A 20,849-nucleotide genomic window follows, 5' to 3' on the forward strand; every position below is an offset into this window, starting at 1 on the left:
AATGGATCAATTGCCATTCTTCTGCATGCTGACTTCCAGTTGAACCAGCACCATTTGTTGAAAAAGCTATCTTTTTTCCACTGGATGTTTTCAGCCCCTTTGTCCAACATCAAGTGGCCATAGGTATGTGGAGGCGTTTCTAGGTCTTCAATTCTATTCCATTGGTCCACTTGCCTGTCACTGTGCCAATACCATGCAGTTTTTAACACTGATTCTCTGTAGTATTGTTTGAGGTCTGGTATATTGATTCCTCCAGAAGTTCTTTTATTGTTAAGAATAGTTTTAGATATCCTGGGTTTTTGTTATTCCAGATGAATTTGAGAATTGTTTTTTCTAACTCTATGAAGAACTGAGTTGGAATTTTGATGGGGATTGCATTGAATCAGTATATTGCTTTTAACAAGATGGCCATTTTAACTATGTTAATCCTGCCAATCCACAAGCATGGAAGATTTTTAAATTTTCTGAGGTATTCTTCAATTACCTTCTTCAGAGACCTGAAGTTCTTCTCATACAGATCTTTTATTTGTTTGATTAGAGTCACACCAAGATACTTTATATTGTTTGTGGCTATTGTGAAGAGTGTCATTTCCCTAACTTCTTTCTCAGCCTGCTTATCCTTTGAGTATAGGAAGGCAACTGATTTGCTTGAGTTGATTTTATAACCGGCCACTTTGCTGAAGTTGTTTATCAGCTGTAGGAGTTCTCTGGTGTAGTTTTTTGGGTCACTTAAGTAGACTATCATATCATCTGCAAAGAGTGATAGTTTGACTTCTTCCTTTCCAATTTGTATCCCTTTGACCTCCTTATGTTATTTAATTACTATAGCTAGGACTTCAAGTACTATATTGAAAAGATATGGAGAGAGAGGGCAGCCTTGTCTAGTCCCTGATTTTAGTGGGATTGCTTCAAGTTTCTCTCCATTTAGTTTGATGTTGGCTACCGGTTTGCTGTATATTGCTTTAAGTATGGGCCTTGAATTCCTGTTCTTTCCAAGACTTTTAGCATGAAAGGATGTTGAATTTGGTCAAATGCTTTTTCAGCATCTAATGAAATGATCATGTGGTTTTTTTCTTTGAGTTTGTTTATATAGAGGATTGCATTGATGGATTTCCTTATATTGAACCATCTCTGCATCCCTGGGATAAAGCCTACTTGATCATGGTGGATGATCGTTTTGATGTGTTCTTGGATTCGGTTGGCAAAAATTTTATTTAGTATTTTTGCATCGATGTTCATAAGGGAAATTGGCCTAAAGTTCTCTTTCTTTGTTGCATCTTTGTGTGGTTTTGATATCAGCATAATTGTGGCTTCGTATGAGTTGGGTAGTGTTCCTTCTGTTTCTATTTTGTTGAATAGTTTGAAGAGTATTGGTGTTATGTCTTCTTTGAAGGTCTGATAGAATTCTGCACTAAAGCCATTTGGTCCCATGCTTTTTTTTTTTTTTTTTTGATTGGGAGACTTTCTGTGACCCCTTTTATTTCTTTAGGGGTTATGAGACTATTTAGAAGATCTATTTGATCCTGATTTAATTTTGGTGTTTGGTATCTGTCTAGGAAACTGACCATTTCCTCCAGATTCTCCAGTTGTGTTGAGTATAGGCTTTTGAAGTAGGATCTGATGATTTCTTAAATTTCCTCAGGTTCTGTTGTTGTATCTCCCTTTTCATTTCTAATTTTGTTAATCTAGATACTGTCTCTGTGCCCTTTGGTTAGTCTGGCTAAAAGTTTATCTATCTTGATTTTTTCAATGAACCAGCTCCTGCTTTTGTTGATTCTTTGAATGGTTCTCTTTGTTTCTACTTGATTGATTTCAGCCCTGAGTTTGATGATTTCCTGTCTTCTACTCCTCCTGGGTGAATTAGCTTCTTTTTGTTCAAGGGATTTCAGGTGGGTCGTTAAGCTGTTAGTGTATGCTCTCTCCATTTTCTTTTTGGAGGCACTCAGGGCTATGAGTTTTCCTCTTAGCACTGCTTTCATTGTGTCCTATATATTTGGGTATGTTGTGTCTTCGTTTTCATTAAATTCTAAAAAGTCTTTGATTTCTTTATTTCTTCCTTGAACAATGTGTCATTGAGTAGAGAATTGTTCAGTTTCCATGTGTATGTGGGCTTTCTGTTGTTTTTGTTACTATTGAAGACCACTTTTACTCCATAGTGATCTGATAGGAGGCATGGGATTATTTTGATCTTCTTATATTTGCTGAGGTCTGTCTTGTGACCTATGATCTTATGACCTTATGATCTATTTAGGAGAAGGTACCATGGGGTGTTGAGAAAAAAAGGTATATTCTTTTGCTTTAGAATGAAATGTTATGTATGTATATATATATATATATATATATATATATATATATATATATATATATTAACATATAAATGTTAACATATACATAATATATATATGTTAAATCTAAAAGATCCAAAGCTTCAATTAGTGTCACTGTGTCACTGTTTAGTTTCTGTTTTCCTGATCGGTCCATTGAGGACAGTAGAGTGTTGAAGTCACTCACAATTATTGTGTTAGGTGCAATGTGTACTTTGAGCTTTAGTAAAGTTTCTTTTACGAATGAAGGAGCCCTTGAATTTGGAGCATAGATGTTCAGTATTGAGAATTCTTCTTCGTGTATTTTTCCTTTGACCAGCAAGAAGTGTCCCTCCATGTCTCTTTTGATGACTTTAGGTTGAAAGTCCATTTTATCTGATATTAGCATGGCTACTCCAGCTTATTTCCTGAGATGATTTGCTTGTAAAATTATGTTCCAGCCTTTTACTCTAAGGTAGTGTTTGTCTTTGACACTGAGGTGTGTTTCCTGTATGCAGCAAAATGTATGGTCCTGTTTACAAATCCAATCTGTTAGCCTATGTCTTTTTATTGGGGAATTGAGTCCATTGATGTTAAGAGATATTAAGGAATAGTGATTATCACTTCCTGTCATTTTTGATGTTATTTTTTTATATTTGATTGGTTATCTTCTTTTCGGTTTGACGAAAGAAGGTTACTATCTTGCTATTTCCAGGATACAGTTTCCCTCCTTGTATTTGTGTTTTCCCCCTATTATCCTTTGTAGGGCTGGGTTTGTGGAAAGATATTGTGTAAATTTGGTTTTGTCATGGAATATCTTGGTTTCTCCATCTATGGTGATTGAGAGTTTTGCTGGGTATAGTAGTTTTGGCTGGCATTTGTGTTCTCTTAGAGTCTGCATGAGATCTGCCCAGGATCTTCTAGATTTTATGGTTTCTGGTGAGAAGTCTGGTGTAATTCTGATAGGTCTTCCTTTATATGTTACTTGGCCTTTTTCTCTTACTGCCTTTAATATTCTTTATTTGTTTAGTACATTTGGGGTTTTGATTATTATGTGATGGGAGGTATGTCTGTTCTGGTCCAGTCTGTTTGGAGTTCTATAAGCTTCTTGTATATTCATGGGCATATCTCTCTTTAGGTTAGGGAAGTTTTCTTCCATAATTTTGTTGAAGATATTTGCTGGCCCTTTAAGTTGTAAACCTTTTTTTTCTTTTTTTTTATTCGATATAATTTATTTACATTTCAAATGATTTCCCTTTTCTAGCCCCCCCCCCCCCCCCCCCGTAAATCTTCACTCTCATCTAAGCCTATAATCCTTAGGTTTGGCCTTCTCATTGTGTCCTGGATTTCCTGGATGTTTTGGGTTACAAGCTTTTTACATTTTGCATTTTCTTTGACTGTTAAGTCCCTGGTTTCTATGGTAGCTTCGGCATCTGAGATTCTTCTATCTCTTGTATTCTGTTTTTGATATTTGCATCTATGGCCCCTGATTTCTTCCCAAGGTTCTCTATCTCCAAAGTTATTTTCCTTTCTGATTTCCTAGTTGTTTCTACTTCTGTTTTTAGATCCCGGATGGTTTTGCTCAGTTCCTTCACTTGCTTGTTTGTGTTTTCCTGTAATTCTATAAGAGATTTTTGTGTTTCCTCTTTCATGACTTCTGCCTCTTGACCCAAGTTCTCCTGTATTTCTTTAAGTGATTTTTGTGTTTCCTCCTTATTGGCTTCTATCTTTTGACCCATATTCTCCTGACTTTCTTTCAATGCTCTTTGTGTTTCCCTTATAAGGGCTTCTAACTTTTGATCCATTTTCTCCTGAATTTCTTTGAGAGATTTATTTATGCCCTTCATGTGTTCCTCTAACAGCATCATGACCAGTGATTTTACATCCACATCTTGTTTTTCCAGTGTGTTGGGGTATCCCAGACTTGCTGATGTTGGAGAGTTGGGATCAGATTGTGCCATATTGCCTTGATTTCTGTTGGTAAGGTTCCTACGTTTGCCTTTTGCCATCTGGTTATCTCCGGTGTTAGTTTGTCTTGTTGTCACTGGCAGGTGCTTGAACCTACTGTTAAGGCTATTTCCACACAGCTGGATGACTGGGTTTCCCCTGGCACAGATTGCTGTTTTGCTGCTCTCCTCTTGGGTGCTCTTGGATCCCTGGTGTGTTCTGCCCCAAGCAAGGTTATACTTGGGTTGTCTCTGTGGACCAAACCTGGTGTTGCCTCTCTGCTCTGGCAGAGAGCGAAGATTGTGTCGGGGATCCTGCAGGGCACAGAAAACGTACCTAACTGGCTCACAGATGAACCACTGCTCTGCCCAGGACCTGGGCACAGGCAGCAGTCTGCAGCTCAGTGGTCTTAGCCCCCAGAGGTCTTAGACTCCGGATATCTTGGTACCTGGGGTTGCCTGTCCCATCAGCCTGAGCACCCCTTTGCTCCTCTTACAAAGAAGTATCTATATACACAGTGATAAATCCATTATGCAAGCAATAAAAATTAGGGTTTTTTTTTTTTTTTTTTTTTTTTTAGAAAATGCCAAAATTTCACATTATTCTTTTCTAGCACTTTTCTGTTACATAGCTGAAAAAAGAACAACTAAAATCACTGTATAAATCTGCAAAATAAACTTGCAATTTTTTGAAACAATTAAATATTGGAGCTGTACTCACCTTTTATCCTCTCACTCTGGACAGTGAGGCAGGTGAGCACTATCTGTAAGTTCAAGACTAGCCTATTCTAGAGAGCTAGTTCCAACAACCAGAGAGCTACAGAAGGAAACCCTGTTTGGAAAAACAGTTAACTATGGTTTTTGTGTGAAGTCCTTATGAGTTAAGACCTTTTGAGTAAAAGCCCTCCAAATTCCTGTGATTTAGATATATTTTACAAACCTTTGTGGATTGGCTGAAGGAACTCAATGTTTGCATTGACATAAATACTTCAGGTATTTAAGCACAGCATTTTGTTTATAATTAGATGTGCCATTGTTTTAATAGAACTTTTCTTTCTCATGCTTTGTGATAGGTACTTTTAATACACATAAATAATCCATTATTCAGTGAAAGAATGTGAACCTTTATTTGATGAGTTCAAAACTCAAAAAGGCCAAAAGATAAGACAATCAATACTGCAACAAACATTATTAAAACAAAGGAGCATAAGACAGGACAGAGAAATGGAAGTCATAACTGACTCAATAAATGGAATAACCAGAGCTAAAGTAAATGGTGTGTGTCAGATTATGGTGGGAGATGAGGTTGGAAATCACAGGAAGGAATCATCTCACGCTAGACTCTGACAAGCCAAAAATTTGGATTTAATCTTGTAGAAAATGATGGACCACTCAAGAAGTGTATATGAAGAAGAGAATTGTTTTACATCGTTAGCTTTGGGTTTTAATAATAGCACTGCAGATAGATCCAGTGCAAAATATATTTGGAGGTGAACGACATGGTACTAATGCTTACATTTCTCCAAAATCCTGTGCTGTATGAGGAGACAAGGTCTTTGGAGAGGGGATAGATCATGATTGTAATTAGTGACTAGTTTGTACTCATGAATAAGATTGGTACTATCTAAACATTTGCCTAGGTGAGCATTTCCAAACCCCATGAGCACATTCAGATAGAAAGCACAATCTATAAACTAGGAAGAGGGACTTTACTAGACATAGAAGTTTCTAGTCTTTTGAATTTGGAGTTTCCAGTCTCTGAAATTATCAAATATGAAACTTTATTGTTGTAAAGCTGTCCAGTTGACAGTATTTTGTTGTTGTGACAAAATAAGTTAAAAAGAAAGAATGGCAACAGAAAGAGGACATAGCAAGCCATGAGAGCTTGAACTAGAGCAGTTAAAAAAACTTTGTAGGAGGCAATATTGTAGAATAAATGTGGTTTCTTATGAGATTAAGACCATCCAAGCAAAGACCATTGGGCAAATCCAATGGGGAGAGAGTACGCATAAAAAACAGTCAGATGACTGACTGTCATAGTGTCATTTGTTAAAACAAAGCAAATCTATTTTAACGGAAAAACAATAGTTATGGTCAAAATAAAAGCATGATTAGATTCAGATCAAGAATTGATTCAGATCAGCAAACAGAGAATTTATATTTTATCAGCACAGCTTAATTTTTTATGGAAACATTTTTCAAAGTATCATGTCATGTTGCTAGTTCAGACAATAGGATTATTTTCATGTTTCTTTATTACTCATTTTAAAGTACTGATTTTCTTTTTTATTTAAAATTTTATGATAGAAGTTAGAGAGCTAAAAGCTTAAAGAGAACAGTCTTAGAAATGTATTTTAATAAATAGATGAATGTTGCAACATTATCTATAAATGTGTTTATTAAGTTCTCTAATATTTTATTAATCATTAATTAGTCCTATCAAATAATGGGTTCTGTTTAGCCATAAGCTGAATAAATTCATTAAACACAGCTGCATACTAGTATTTTTTTTAACTTTCTTAACCCTCTACTACATAAAAAGTAAAAAGGTTGAATGACTTCTCCTAGGGTTACATCCTAGTAAATCACAGCAGTACCATACAAATCCAAGAACACCAGACTCCAAATAAGACTACCATAATACTTTAGAATTTTGGTTGTATTTCTTTTTTTCCAGTGTATAAAGCTTCTACATCTGGAATCATTATCTCTGAAATTCAGTTCTATAATATTTAAGAAGTTAAAGTCTGAATATTTTCTAATAGTAATAGATAAGTTATGAAACACAAATAATAACTTATATGATAAAATATTGTAAGTACTATAAAATAATATATAACTTGGAGGCATATTTAGAACAAAGAAACAATGAAAATATTTGAGTCTGTCTTTTGTCAGTAATCATGTGATAATGCTTTCATTACTTATAGTATTTATTAAAACTATCAAGAAGTAATTCATTCACCAAAGTTTGTCCTTTGTTGTCCTTTCTTGAAGTTCAAGAGGGAAAACATTAACTCAACAGAGTGTAAGCCAAAAGTTCAAACCACTTACTCAATTTCATATTTTTCTACTGTTCTTTTATTTTAAGGAGTATAATATAATTATGTCATTTATCCCTTCCTTTTTATCCCTCAAAACCTTACTATATAACCTTTCCCTTGATTTCTTTCATATTCATGGTCTCTTTGTTCATTCTCAATTTTACATTTTTAGTAGCTGCACTACAACTATGAAAATAATAAGTGAAATTAGTTTTAATGATATATCTTATTTCAAATATTTCATTTTATGAATATGATTTTATAATTAAATGAATAGAATTATTTAATAAAATAAAATAATATAATTGAATAATATGAATTGATAATTAAATCTATCATTCTTGGAGATAATATAAAATTTATTGATTTCCCCCACTTTCCTCATACTAAATCTTTGGAATGTGTTGTATATTTTCAGTTATAATGAACCTCAGCTCAAACTCTTCATATTTTGTGTGTACTGTGACCACATAAGGCAAATACACTGGACAAAACAGTTCTGTAGGACTAAGAACAGTTCTATGAGAAGAGTTCTGCACTAGCAGAAGACTTCTGATGATAAATTAGGCATGTCCGTTTCTGCCTAAGATGTTATTAGAGGAAAAAAGAGAAGGACACGGAGGCATGAAAGGCACATGTGAAAGAAGGGAGGGAGTCAAAATTCTCAATAAACCACGAAGAAGCCATGAATTAGCAGGAGCATTTAGAGATACAGACAGATTCAAAAACAGATTCCAGAAAGGGAAGGTGCGTCATAACAACCACAACTGAATAAAAGTGACAATGATAACAAAACTGTTATGCAATCGAAAATGTTACTCCAGTTTCCAGTGAGGCCTGATAATCCTAAGTCAGAGTCCTGTCTCTCTTCTTTGTCATATTTCCTTCTGATGACCTGCCATCACCTTACACTCGCACTCTACAAGTAGAAAGCAGTTTTGTTTTACACCATACTCTCCCTTTAAATTCATTTGTATTGTTCATTTGGTTTGCAAAAAGTTCAAGTAACAATTTGGCTTCATTGGTTCCTCAAAGATGTTAGAATATCTTCTGGCTCTTTTCAGTCACTCTCATTTTTGATACTGAAATACTAGAACCTAGATAATAATTAAAACTCCAGGAGTAGATAGTGAAGCCAGGAACGCAGGGAATATCCTACTGTCAGATCAGTTAGGACACTGTCTGCCATGGCCCCAACTGCATCCAGGAGCTGGGCACCTCCACAGCCATCTCTGCACCTATCCTGCCAGGGAACATCTGCTCTGTAGAGAGTCCCACATTTAGAGGGAGTCCCACTTTTAGAGGTGAGCCCAACATCTTTGCTCCTGTGATAGAGTGGGCAGGTACAGCCAGGAACACAGGGAACACCCGAGTGTCAGAACAACTGAGTCAGTGTCTGCCAGGACCCCATCTGCACCCAGGAGCTTGGCAGTACCACAGCACTCTGTGCCTCGGGAGAGCTGGTCACACATGGGTGATATGACAGGCTTACAGGCACACAGGAAGGACAAGCACCAGCCAGAGACAGCAGGGCAAAATAAAACCAGAGATAACCAGATGTCAAAAGGCAAACATAGAAACATTACTAACAGAAATCAAAGCAGCATGGGACCATCTGAACCCAGTTTTCCCACAAAAGCAAGTCCTACATACCTCAACACACCAGAAAAGCAAGACTTGGATTTAAACTCACAGTTCAGAATGCTGATAGAGGGCTTCAAGAAGGACATAAATAACTTTCTTAAAGAAATTCAGGAGAACACAGGTAAACAGATAGATGTCTTTAAAGAATGACAGAAAAACACAACAAAACAGGTAAAGGAATTGAACAAAACCATCCAGGATCTAAAAATGGAGGGAAAAACAATAAAGAAATCACAAAGGGAAACAACTTTGGACATAGAAAACCTAGGAAAGAAGTCTGGAGTCATGGATGAAAGCATTGAAAACAGAATACAAGAGATAGAAGAGAGAGAATCTCAGATACAGAAGATACCATAGAAAGCAATGCGACAACAATCAAAGAAAATGCAAAATACAAGAAGCTCATGACCCAAAACATCCAGGAAATCCAGGACAAAATGAGAAGGCCAAACCTAAGGATTATAGGTTTAGAAGAGTGAATATTTCCAACATAAAGGGCCAGGAAATGTCTTCAACAAAATTATCTAAGAAAATTTCCCTAAACTAAAGAAAGAGATGCCCATGAACATACGAGAAGCCTATCGAACTCCAAATAGAATTGAACCAGAAAAGAAATTCCTCCTGTCACACCATAATTAAAACACCAAAAGCACTAAACAAAGAGACTATTAAAAGCAGAAAAGGAAAAAGGTCAAGTAACATATAAAGGTAGACTTATCAGAATTATACCAGACTTCTCACCAGAGACTGTGAATGCAAGAAGAGCCTGGGGAGATGTCATACAAATCCTAAGAGAAACGAAATGCCAACCCAGGCTGCTATACCCAGCAAATCTCTCAATTACTATAGATGAAGAAACCAAGACATTCCTTGAAAAAAAGAAAACGAATTTACACAATATCTTTCCACAAACCCAGCCCTTCAAATGATAATTGAAAACACCAAAAAGAAAAGAGAGACTACATACTAGAAAAAGCAAGAAATTAATCTTCTTTCAACAAACCCAAAATAAGATAACCACACAAATATAAAAATTACATCAAAAATAACAGGAAGCAACAATCACTATTCCTTAATATCTCTCTTTTTTTAAAAAAAAATTTCTATATTCCTTGTTTACATTCCAAATGATTTTTCCTTTCCCGGTTCCCCCCGTACCCATAAGTGCCATTAGCCCTCTTCCCTCTGCCCATACTCCAATCAGCCCCCTCCTAATTCTCTGTCCTGTTACTCCCCTATAATGCTGGATCAAGACTTTCTAGGACAAGGGACTTCTTCCTTCTTCTTGGGAATCATTTGATATATGAATTGTGTCCTGGGTATTCAGAGATTCTGGGCTAATATCCACTTATCAGTGACTGCATTCCATGTGTGTTCTTTTGTGATTGTGTTACTTCACTTAGGGTATTTTCCAGATCCAAACATTTGCCTAAGAATTTCATGAATTCATTGTTTTTAATTGCTGAATAGTATTCCATTGTGTAAATGTACCACATTTTTTTATCCATTCCTCCATTGAGGGGCATCTGGGTTCTTTCCAGCTTCTGGCTATTACAAATAAGGCTTCTAGGAACATAGTGGAGCACATGTCATTATTGTATGATGGGAAATCTTCTGGGTATATGTCCAGAAGTGGTAAGCAGGGTTCTCTGGAAGTGTCATACCCAGTTTTCTGAGGAACCACCAGAATGATTTCTAGAGTGGTTGTAACCAAAGTTCATTTGACCAGCAGTGGAAGAGTGTTCCTCATTCTCCACATCCTTGGCAATACCTGATGTCTCCTGAGTTTTTAATCTTAGCCATTCTGACTGGTGTGAGGTGAAATCTCAGGGTTGTTTTGATTTGCATTTCCCTAATCACTAATGATACTGAATATTTCTTAAGGTGCTTCTCAGCCATTCTATGTTCTTCAGTGAAAATTTTTTGTTTAGCTCTGTATCCCATTTTTAATAGGTGTAATTTGGCTCTCTGGAGGCTAACTTCTTGAGTTCTTTGTATATATTAAATATTATCCCTCTGGCAGATGTAGGGCTGGCGAAGATCTTTTCCCAATTTGTTGGTTGCCATTTTGTACCTTTGACATTGTCCTTTGTCTTACAGAAACTTTGTAATTTCATGAGGGGCCATTTGTCAATTCTTGATCTTAGATCATAAGCTATTGGTGTTCTGTTCAGGAACTTTTCCCCTGTGCCCATGTAAAGGGTCTTTCCAAGTTTCTTTTCTATTAGTTTCAGTGTGTCTGGTTTTATGTGGAGGTCCTTGATCCACTTGGAGTTGAGCTTACTGCAAAGAGATAAGAATGGATCGATTTGCATTCTTCTGCATGTTGACCTCCAGTTGAGCCAGCACCATTTGTTCAAAAGGCTATCTTTTTTCCACTGGATGGTTTTAGCTCCTTTGTCAAAGATCAAGTGACCATAGGTGTGTGGGTTCATTTCTTGGTCTTCAATCCTATTCCATTGGTCTACCTGCCTGTCACTGTAGCAATACCATGCAATTTTTAAGACTATTGCTCTGTAGTATTGCTGCTTGAGGTCCAGGATACTGATTCCCCCGGAAGTTTTTACTGTTGAGAATAGTTTTAGCTATCCTGGGATTTTGTCATTCCAGATGACTTTGAAAATTGCTCTTTCCAACTCTATGAAGAACTGAGTTGGGATTTTGATGGGGATTGCATTGAATCTGTATATTGCTTCTGGCAAGATGGTCATTTTTACTATATTAATCCTGCCAATCCATAAGAATGGAAGATTTTTCCATTTTCTGAGGTCTTTGATTTCCTTCTTCAGAGACCTGAAGTTCTTGTCATACAGATCTTTCACTTGTTTGGTTAGAGTAACCCCAAGACTCTTTATATTGTTTGTGGCTATTGTGAAGGGTGTCATTTCCCTAACTTCTTTCTCAGTCTGTTTATCCTTTGAGTATAGGAAGGCTGATGATTTGCTTGAGTTGATTTTATAACCAGTCACTTTGCTGAAGTTATTTATCAGCTGTCAGAGTTATCTGGTGGGGTTTTTTGGGTCACTTAAGTAGACTATCATATCATCTGCAAATAGTGATAGTTTGACTTCTGCCTTTCCAATTTGTATCAGTTTATTCTCCTTATGTTGTCTAATTGCTCTAGCTAGAACTTAGAACTAGTACTATATTGAAAAGATATGGAGAGAGGGGACAGTCTTGTCTAGTTCCTGATTTTAGTGGCATTGCTTCAAGGTTCTCTCCATTTATGTTTGATGTTGGCTACCGGTTTGCTGTATATTGCTTTTACTATGTTTAGGTACAGGCCTTGAATTCCCGTTCTTTCCAAGATTTTAAGCATGAAAGGCTGCTGAATTTTGTCAAATGCTTTTTCAGCATCCAATGAAATGACCATGTGGTTTTTTGTTTGAGTTTGTTTATGTAGTAGATTGCATTGATGAATTTCCATACATTGAAACAACCCTGCATCCCTGGAATAAAGCCTACTTGATCATGGTGGATGATCGTTTTTATGTGTTCTTGGATTCGGTTGGCAAGAATTTTATTGAGTATTTCTGCATTGTTATTCATAAGGGATATTGGCCTCTAGTTTTCCTTCTTTGTTGGAACTTTGTGTGGTTTTGGTATCAGCCTAATTGTGACTTTGTAGAACAAGTTAAGTAGTATTCCTTCTCTGTCTATTTTGTGGAATAATTTGAAGAATATTGGTGTTAGGTCTTCTTTGAAGGTCTGATAGATCTCTGCACTAAAACCATCTGGTCCTGTGCTTTTTATTTTTTGGTTGGGAGACTGTCAATGACCAATTCTATTTCTTTAGGGGTTATGGGACTCTTTAGATGATCTATTTGATCCTGATTTAATTTTGGTATTTGGTATCTGTCTAGGAAATTGTCCATTCGCTCCAGATTTTCCAGCTGTGTTGAGTATAGGCTTTTGTAGAAGGATCTGATGATTTTTGAATTTCCTATGTTTCTGTTGTTATATCTCCGTTTTCATTTCTAATTTTGGTAATTTGGATATTTTCTCTGTGCCCTTTGGTTACTCTGGCTAAGGGTTGATCTATCTTGTTGATTTTCTCAAAGGAAACAGCTCCTGGTTTTGTTGATTCTTTGCATGGTTCTCTTTGTTTCTATTTGATTGATTTTAGTCCTGAGTTTGATGATTTCCTGTCTTCTACTCCTCCTGGGTGAATTAGCTTCTTTTTATTCCACGGCTTTCAGGTGTGCCATTAAGCTGCTAGTGTTTGCTCTCTCCAGTTTCTTTTTGAAGGCACTCAGGGCTATGAGTTTTCCTCTTAGCACTGCTTTCATTGTGTCCCATAGATTTGGGTATTGTTGTGCCTTCATTTTCATTAAATTCTAAAAAGTCTTTGATTTCTTTCTTTATTTCTTCTTTGGCCAAAGTATCATTGAGTATTGTTCAACCTCCATGTGTATGTGGGCTTTCTGTTGTTTTTGTTGCTATTGAAGACCACTCTTATTCCATAGTGATCTGATAGGAGTCATGGGATTATTTCAATCTTCTTATATTTGCTGAGGTCTGTCTTGTGACCAGTTATATGGTCAATTTTGGAGAAGGTACCCTGAGGTGCTGAGAAAAAGATATCTTCTTTTGCTTTAGGAGGAAATGTTATATATGCTAAATGCAAATGGTCTAATGCTTCAATTAATTTCACTGTGTCCCTGTTTAGTTTCTGTTTTCCTGAACTGTCCATTGAGAAGTGTAGAGTGTTGAAGTTGACCACAATTATTGTGTGAGGTGCAATGTGTGATTTGAGCTTTAGTAAAGATTCTTTTGTGAATGAGGGTGCGCTTGCATTTGGAGCATAGATGTTCAGAATGGAGAGGTCTTCTTGATGGATTTTTCCCTTGACCAGTAAGAAGTGTCCTTCCGTGTCTCTTTTGATGACTTTACTTTGAAAGTCAATTTTATCTGATATTAGAATGGTTACTCCAGCTTGTTTCCTAAGGCCATTTGCTTGTAAAATTGTTTTCTAGCCTTTTACTCTGCGGTACTATTTGTCTTCGACACTGAGGTGTGTTTCCTACAATCAGCAAAGTGTAGAGTTCTGTTTATGTATCCAGTCTGTTAGTCTATGTCTTTTTATTGGGGAATTGAGTCAATTGATGTTAAGAGATATTAAGGAATAGTGATTATTAATTCCTGTTATTTTTCAAGTTATTTTTATATTTGAGTGGTTATCTTTTTTTGGGTTTGATGAAAGAAGGTTACTATCTTGCTTTTTTCCAGGGTGCAGTTTCCCTCCTTGTATTGGTGTTTTCCACCTATTATTCTTTGTGGGGCTGGGTTTGTGGAAAGATATTGTCTAAATTTGGTTTTATCATGGAATATCTTGGTTTCTCCATCTGTGGTGATTGAGAGTTTTGCTGGGTATAGTAGTCTTGGCTGGCATTTGTGTTCTCTTAGAGTCTGTATGAGATCTGCCCAGGACCTTCTAGCTTTCATGATCTCTGGTGAGAAGTCTAGTGTAATTCTGATAGGCCTTCCTTTATATGCTACTTGGCCTTTTTCTCTTATTACTCTTAATATTCTTTCTTTGTTTAATACATTTGGGGTTCTGATTATGTGGCAGAAGGTATTTCTGTTCTGGTCCAGTCTGTTTGCAGGTCTGTAGGCTTCTTGTATGTTCATGGGCAACTGTCTCTTTAGGTTAGAGAAGTTTTCTTCCATAATTTTATTGAAGATATTTGTTGGCCTTTTAAGTTGTAAATCTTCACTCTCATCTCTACCTATAATCCTTAGGTTTGGTCTTCTCATTGTGTCCTGAATTTTCTGGATGTTTTGGGTTACAAGATTTTTTTAATTATTATTATTATCATTATTATTATTATTATTATTATTATTGCATTTCTTTCACTGTTGAGTCAATGGTTTCTATGGTATCTTTGGCATCTGACATTCTTTCTTCTATCTCTTATATTCTGTTGTTGATATTTGCATCTATGGTCCCTGATTTTTTTCCCAAGGTTTTCTATCTCCAAAGTTGTCTCTCTTTGTGATTTCTTAGTTGTTTCTACTTCTGATTTTAGATCATGGATGGTTTTTGCTCAATTCTTTCACTTGTTTGTTTGTGTTTTCCTGTATTTCTTTAATAGATTTTTGTGTTTCCTCTTTCATGACTTCTACCTGTTGACTCAATTTCTCCTGCATTTCTTTAAGTGGTTTTTGCATTTCCTCTTTATTGGTTTCTATCTGTTGACCCATATTCTCCTGAATTTCTTTAATTGATTTTTGTGTTTCCATTGTAAGGGCTTCTAACTTACTCATTTCCCCCATATTTCTTTAAGAGATTTATTTATGTCCTTTGTGTGTTCCTCTAACAGCATCATGACCAGTGATTTTAAATCCAAATATTATGTTTCTGGTGTGCTGGGCTATCCAGGACTTGCTGTTGTTGGACAATTGGGTTCAGATGCTGCCATATTGCCTTTATTTCTGTTAGTAACATTCCTATGTTTGTCTTTTGCCATCTAGTTATCTCTGGTGTTAGTTGGTTCTGCTGTCACTGGCTGGTTCTTGAACTTCTTGTAAGGCTATTTCCACACCCCTGGAGGACTGAGTTTCCCCTGGCACAGATTGTTGATGTGATGTCCTACTCTTGGGTGCTGTTGGAGCCCTAGTGTGTCCTGTCCCAAGCAATATTATACTCGGGTTGTGTCTGTGTACCTGGTTTTGCCTGTCTGGTCCATCTGGTAGTGAAGATGGTGGATGCTGTGAAGACCCCCTCCAAGTGCCGATCACTCTGCAGGGCAAATGGCCCAGGACAGGGCTTTCTGCTGGATTTCAAATGCTCTGCTGATGCTGCTGTTCTTGAGAGAGTATCAGGAAGTAGGATCTTCCCCATGTCAGATGTGGCTCAGGTCTACCACATCCGATGGGAAGTAGCAGTGGCTATTAACCTGCTCCTTCCAGTTTTCTAGAGTATCAGGAAGTGGGAGCCTCCTTGTGTCAGATGTGGCACAGGTTTCTGGCTGAGCTGGCTGCTTGGTCACAGGATCCAAGATGGTGGAGACCTCAGAACGCGGGGTTCCTTCTAACCATGGGATTTCCTGCAGGTCAGGCGCTCCCCTGCAGGATATGTACCCAGACATCTGTAGAGCTGCCCAGCTTCCTCATGTAGAAGGAACCAAGGTGGGCTGTGTCCTGAGCAATCCTTCATTCTGGTGTCCTCTGCATACCTGGCAGAGCTGGCTGCTTTGTCACAGGAGCCAAGTTGATGGCAACCTCAGTCCTTAATATCTCTTAATATCAATGGATTCATTTCCCCAATAAAAAAGATATAGACTAACAGACTGGATGCATAAACAGGACAGAACATTTTCCTGCATACAAGAAACACATTTCAGTGTCAAAGACAGACACTACCTCAGAGTAAAAGGCTGGAAAACAATTTTCCAAGAAAAGAGTTCTAGGAATTAAGCTGGAGTAGCCATTCTAATATCAGATAAAATTGACTTTCAACCAAAAGTCATAAAAAATTAAAAAAAAAAAACGCAGAAGAACACTTTATACTTATCAAAGGAAAAATCTACCAAGAAGAACTTTTAATTCTCAACATCTATGATCCAAATGAAAGGATACAAATTAAAAAGGAAGAAGTCAAATTATCATATTTGCAGATGACATGATAGTATATTTAAGCGACCCAAAAAACTCCACCAGAGAGTTACAGCTAATAAACAACTTCAGCATAGTGGCTGGATATAAAATTAACTCAAACAAATCAGTAGCAATCCTATACTCAAAAGATAAACAGGCTGAGAAGAAATTAGGGAAATGACACCCTTCACAATAGCCCCAGACAATATAAAGTATCTTGGTGTGACTCTAACCAAACAAGTGAAAGATCTGTATGACAAGAACTTTTTTTTTATTCGATGTATTCTTTATTTACATATCAAATGATTTCCCCTTTTCTGGGTCCCCACTCCCCGCAAGTCCCATAAGCCTTCTTCCCTCCCCCTGTTCCTCCATCTACTCCTTCCCACTTCCCTGTTCTGGTATTCGCCTATACTGTTGCATTGAGTCTTTCCAGAACCAGGGGCCACTCCTCTGTTCTTTTTGGACATCATTTAATATGTGGATTATTTCTTGGGTATTCCAAGTTTCTAGGTTAATATCCACTTATCAGTGAGTGCATACCATGATTGATCTTTTGAAACTGGGTTACCTCACTTAGTATGATGTTCTCCAGCTCCATCCATTTGTCTACAAATTTCATGAATTCATTGTTTCTAATGGCTGAGTAGTACTCCATTGTGTAAATATACCACATTTTTTGCATCCATTCCTCCATTGAAAGACACCTGGGTTCTTTCCAGCTTCTGGCTACTACAAATAGGGCTGCTATGAACATAGTGGAGCATGAGTCCTTATTACATGCTGGGGAATCCTCTGGGTACATGCCCAGGAGTGGTATAACAGGGTCCTCAGGAAGTGCCATGCCCAGTTTACTGAGGAACCGCCAGACTGATTTCCTAAGTGGTTGTACTATTTTATAATCCCACCAGAAGTGAAGGAGTGTTCCTCTTTCTCCACATTCTCGCCAACACCTGCTGTCTCCTGAGTTTTTGACCTTAGCTGGTGTGAGGTGAAATCTCAGGGTTGTTTTGATTTGCATTATCATTAATGATTATGGTGTTGAACATTTCTTAAGGTGTTTCTCAGCCCTCCAAAGTTCTTCATGTGAAAATTCTTTGTTTAGCTTGGTACCCCACTTTTTAATGGGGTTAATTCGTTCTCTAGGTTCTACCTTCTTGAGTTCTCTCTATATATTAGATATTAGCCCTCTGTCAGATTTAGGGTTGGTGAAGATCCTTTTCCAATCTGTTGGTTGACATTTTGTCCTTTTGAGAGTGTCCTTTGCCTTACAAAAACTTTGTAGTTTTATGAGGTCCCATTTGTCAATTCTTAATCTTAAGAACTTTTAAGTATCTGAAGAAAAAAATGTAAGACCAAAGAAGATGGAAAGATCTCCCATGCTTGTCGCTGGCAGGATTAATATAGGAAAAAATGGCCATCTTGCCAAAAGCAATATACAGATTCAATGCAATTCCCATCAAAATCCCAACTCAGTTCTTCATAGCATTAGAAAGAGCAATTATCAAATTCATCTGGAATAACAAAAAACCTCAGATAGTTAAAACTATTCTCAAGAGTAAGAAGTTCCGGGGAAATTAGTATCCTGGACCTCAAGCAGCACTACAGAGCAATAGTGTTAAAAACTGCATGGTACTGGTACAGTGACAGGCAGGTAGACCAATGGAATAGGATTGAAGACCCAGAAATGAACCTATACACCTATGGTCACTTGGTCTTTGACAAAGGAGCTAAAAACATCCAGTGGAAAAAAGATAGCCTTTTAAACAAATGGTGCTGGTTCAACTGGCAGCTAACATGCAGAAGAATGCAAACAGATCCATTCTTATTTCCTTGTACTTAAGTCCAAGTGGACCAAGGACCTCAACATAAAACCAGACACACTGAAACTAATAGAAAAGAAACTGGGGAAGGGCCTTGAGCAAATGGACACAGGACAAAACCAAAAACCAAAGAGTACACATGGCTCCAGATGCATAGGCAGCAGAGGATGGCCTTGTTGGACATCAATAGGAGAGGCCTTTGACCCTGGAAAGCCTTGATGCAGCAGTGTAGTGGAATATCAGGATAGGGAAGTAGGAGAGTGTTGATTGGAGAACAGGGGGTGTTCGCTTATGGCATTTTCGGGGTGGGGGGACAAGAAAGGGGAAATCATTTGAAATGTAAATAAAGAATATATTGATTTGCTACCTACTGGGACAGAAAAGGATCTCTGGTGGTGCAAACCGCCAGGGGTCTGCCTGCACTCAGGAACTGAGCACATAGGCAGTTTGTCTGCCAGCCCGCTGGGCTCAGGGCCTGTGTCCTGCTCAGAGAGCTGTGGAAGGAGAGAAGCCCCACGGCCATACTCACTCCCTGCCGGGACAGAAAAGGGTCCCTAGGTACTGTATCACCCTGAGCTTTAGATTTCTGGTGGTGCAAACCGCCAGGGGTCTGCCTGCACTCAGGAACTGAGCACATAGGCAGTTCATCTGCAAGCCAGTCCATCACAGGACCTGTGTCCTATGTAAGAATCAGCAGAGGGAGTGACCCCCACCACAACATCTTTGATCCATAATAGAGCAGACAGAGAACACCTGTTGACCTTGACAACCTAAGTATAACATTGCTTGAGGCAAGACTGAGAAGGGATCCAAAGGCACAAAAGAGGAAGGCAGCATACAATAATCTGTGCAAGAGGAAACCCAGTCATCCAATGTTGCAGAGATAACCTTAAAGATCCACAGTAAGTTGAAGCACCAGCCAGAGACAATAAGTCCATCTAACACCTGGGAGAACTAGATGGCTAAAGGCAAATGTAGGAATGTTACTAACAGAAACCAAGGCATTATGGCAGCATCTGAACCCAATTCTCCAACAATAGCAAGTCCTGGATACCCCAACACACCAGAAAAACAAGATTTAGATTTAAAATCACTGGTCATGATGCTGGTACAGGAACACATGAAGGACATACTTAAAGAAATTCAGGAGAAAATAGATCAAAAATTAGAAGCCCTTACAAGGGAAACACAAAAATCATTGAAAGAAATTCAGGAGAATACAAGAGCCAATAAGGAGGAAACGCAAAAATCACTTAAAGAAATACAGGAGAACTTTGATCAACAGGCAGAAGTCATGAAAGAGGAAACACAAAAATCTCTTAAAGAATTAGAGGAAAACACAAACAAGCAAAAGACGGAACTGAGCAAAAACCAAATTACACAATATCTTTCTACAAACCCAACCCTACAAAGGATAATAGGGGGAAAACACCATTACAACGAGGGAAACTATACCCTGGAAAATGCAAATTACACAATATCTTTCTACAAACCCAGCCCTACAAAGGATAATAGGGGGAAAACACCATTACAATGAGGGAAACTATACCCTGGAAAAAGCAGTATATTAAGATTCTTTCATCAAACCCAAAGAAGATAACCACACACGTATAAAATTAAAATAAAAAATGATAGGAAGCAATAACATCAATGGACTCAATTCCCCAATAAAAAGACATAGACTAACAAACTGGTTACGTAAACAGGACCCTACATTTTGCTGCATACAGGAAACACACCTCAGTGTCAAAGACAAAAACTACCTTAGAATAAAAGGCTGGAAGACAATTCTACAAGCAAATGGTCCCAGGAAACAAGCCGGAGTTGCCATTCTAATATCAGATAAAATTGACTTTCAACTAATGTCATCAAAAGAGACATGGAAGGTCACTACTTGCTGGTCAAAGGAAAAATCCAACAAGAAGAACTCTCAATCCTGAACATCTATGCCCCAAATACAAGGGCGCCCTCATTCATAAAAGAAACTTTACTAAAGCTCAAAGTACACATTGCACCTAACAAAATAATTGTGGGTGACTTCAACACTCCACTCTCACTAATGGACCAATCAGGAAAACAGAAACTAAACAGAGAGACAGTGAAACTAATTGAAGCTTTGGACCAATTGGAGTTAACAGATATATATAGAACTTTTCATCCCAAAGCAAAAGAATATACCTTTTTCTCGGCACCTCATGGTACCTTCTCCAAAATAGATTATATAGTTGGTCACAAGACAGACCTCAACAAATATAAGAAGATTGAAATAATCCCATGCCTCCTATCAGATCACTATGGAGTAAAAGTGGTCTTTAATAACAGTAAAAATAACAGAAAGTCCACATACACATGGAAACTGAACAATACTCAATGATACCTTGGTAAAGGAAGAAAGAAAGAAATCAAAGATTTCTTAGAATTTAATGAAAATGAAGGCATAACATACACAAATCTATGGGACACAATGAAAGTAGTGCTAAGAGGAAAACT

The sequence above is a fragment of the Apodemus sylvaticus genome, chromosome 3 (assembly GCF_947179515.1).
Source record: "Apodemus sylvaticus chromosome 3, mApoSyl1.1, whole genome shotgun sequence".
NCBI lineage: Eukaryota > Metazoa > Chordata > Mammalia > Rodentia > Muridae > Apodemus > Apodemus sylvaticus.